Consider the following 2,791-nt stretch of genomic DNA (forward strand, 5'->3'; position numbering starts at 1 on the left):
CTGTAAACTATTCCAGCTGCTTGGTTATGGTGTTCCATGTATTCTTTGCCTGCCTGCATCTTACATCCTGCTGTTATGTGCTGGACTGTCTCAGGGGCATCTTTACACAGCCTGCATCTTGGGTCCTGTCTGGTATGATAGACCCTGGCTTCTAATGCTCCTGTGCTGCCATGATTAGTTCCTCTGTCTGTCCTCCAGTCCAGGCCTTTCTAACCACTGGCAGGATTTGTTGATATCAGCTAACTCCTCAGTTTACCGGTGGTACATGCTGTGCGGGGGCTTATCTAGTTCCTCTTTCTCCTCTTCCACAATGGGTTTCTGCTGCCTGAAACACTCACTTAGCAGATCATCATTAGGGGCTTTCTTCCTGATGGACTCCAGGATCTCAGTTGTTTCATCCTGTATAGTGGCTCTGATCAGATCTCAGTTTCTTCAGCCAGCAGATGTGGATCATGTCAGGTCCTGGTGCAGTCCAACTCTTTAAACCTGAGACTCTGTCTTGGATGTCTGCTGCTGTCATGGATACTGGTTCTTCTTCTGAGAGATTGCTGTGCTCATATCTTAGATGCTACAGCCATGGAGCATAATAATAGTGTGAAACGTTCTCCTCCAGTGTTGCTCAGTCTCAGCTCTGGGTGTATCTACCTCTTGTTATTCCCGTGCCACAGAGAGTACACTCTGGATGGTGTGGTGGAGAATACCCTGTTTTTTCTCCTGGCTTCTGCTTCTTGGGTGTACCTTCTCAGACAAGTAGCCAGGGCTTTGAGGAGTTTGTTTGGCAGTCTCAGGTATGGAGAAGTTGTGATATTTTTGTGGATTTTCTCTCTGTGTTGCCTTCATCTTAGCTTCCAGCCTCCTCCTTCATGGTGGTAAATCATGTGACTTAACTGCTCGCTCCATCCATCTTTTACCTCCACCAAGGAGGTTGTGTTTTTGGCAGTGGTGGTTGGTTTGTTTGTTTGATGTCTCTAAGCAGGATTACTTAAAACCAATGAACAGATTTTGATGAAAACACTGGGGTTGTAACAAGAAAAAAGTGATTAAAATTTTGATTGGACTATTTTTGAATGATGATATGGTCTTGGCGGAGGTTTGCACTCTCCAAGTGCTTCTACTTAAAAAATAATTTTTTTCTAATGAAATTTAACAACCAATACTGGTTCAGACACACATTTTATAAAACTTAATTTACATGTAGTTTAAAACACTCATTTAGCCTCTAAGCCTAACAAGACACGAACGAGTGAATAAAAACAAGAACATATAAAAATTTAACTCTGCGTTGTCAAAGAATACAAACAGTAAAGACAACCCATAAACCAATAAAAAATTAGGAAACTGAACACGGCCCCCACTAAGGGCCCGGCTCCTGACGGGCCGCCTGGTTGACCCGGATGAGCTCTGTGGAAGTCCTTAATCAAGGTCTTGTCCAAGATGTCCTTGGCAGGAACCCAGGAACGCTCTTCTGGGCCGTATCCCTCCCAGTCGACCAGATAGTGGACTTGGCGGCCCCAACGTCTNGGCTTAGAATACGTGAACACATAAAAGTAGTCAGTTATGTTTACATGAACTATCCATTAACTTAGAACTTATCCTGTTTATTTTTCCGTCACTGATCAGTTGTATTAGAATAGGAATATCTACATTAAATGTCTTATCGGTTTACCTGTTTCTTAACCAGTATGTCTTTCATGACTCACTGATCGAAAGCATCCGCTGTGCTTTATTTTGGAAGAGTCTTGTAGAATCGTTCAGCTTCTTGAGGCGTCGAGAAGAGATGGATCTTTCCACCGTGGAGGATGCGAAGTTTGCAGGGGTTGTGTTGGAATCCACGGAATGCGCCGATGTCAACGAACAGCTTCACCACCGGGTGAAACCCGCGTCTGATCCGAACCGTCTCCGCGGATAGATCCTGTGCAAACGTGATTTTGGCCCCATCTTGTATAATATCTTTTTTCCTTGCCTCTCGGTACACAAATTCCTTCTCCGGGAACTTTAAGAAGCGAATCAGAACCGCTCTGCCCTGATTTGGTTTCCCAGAGGCCGGTGTGCGGTGAACCCGCTCCAGTGTGAATGACTTGTCCGGTGCGAGTTCCAACCATTTCGGTAGCATGTTGCTAATAAAGTCAAAAAGTGGTTGTCTTCCCTCTGCTCCTTCTCGAATGCCAAAGACACGTAGATTCTTTCGCCTTCCCCGATTTTCCAAGTCATCTGCTTTAGCCTCAAGGAGCTGGATTCGTTTCATTGCCGAAGTCAACGATGTTTCTGCTTTTTCGAGCGAGCTTTCTACTTCAGCAATGCGAGCCTCGGCCTCCTCCATATGAGCCGCCTGATTTAATAGGTCTTGTTTGAGACTCAGACACTTTAGCCTCTAGTGCAGACATAGTGCTCGCCATTCCAGTCAGTCTTTCATCGATACCATCCAGCTTTACTCCAAAATCCGACCGTAGTGATTTTAGCTCTTCCAACACTTCAGCTATGCTAGCCATATTAGCTTCCTCACCGCACGTTGGACTCTGTGTTGTTTTGGTGGCTGCCTTGCGTCTTTTTGAGAAAATTTCGCACTGTTTCACCGACGAAGCTTTAGACATATCAGTGTCGTATCTTTTGAGCCTTACTTACAATTTTTACAAGGGTTTTAAAAGGAAGTTTTGAACACTGTCCTCGGAGTTATTCACCGAGCTGCCATTCAGGTTGTCGGTCACGTGACCGAATAATCTAATTATTCCATCTGAATAATAAAGAAGAATAGACGATCACGAGTATAAAGAACTAGATAAAAATGAACTCA

The sequence above is a fragment of the Kryptolebias marmoratus genome, linkage group LG22 (assembly GCF_001649575.2).
Source record: "Kryptolebias marmoratus isolate JLee-2015 linkage group LG22, ASM164957v2, whole genome shotgun sequence".
NCBI lineage: Eukaryota > Metazoa > Chordata > Actinopteri > Cyprinodontiformes > Rivulidae > Kryptolebias > Kryptolebias marmoratus.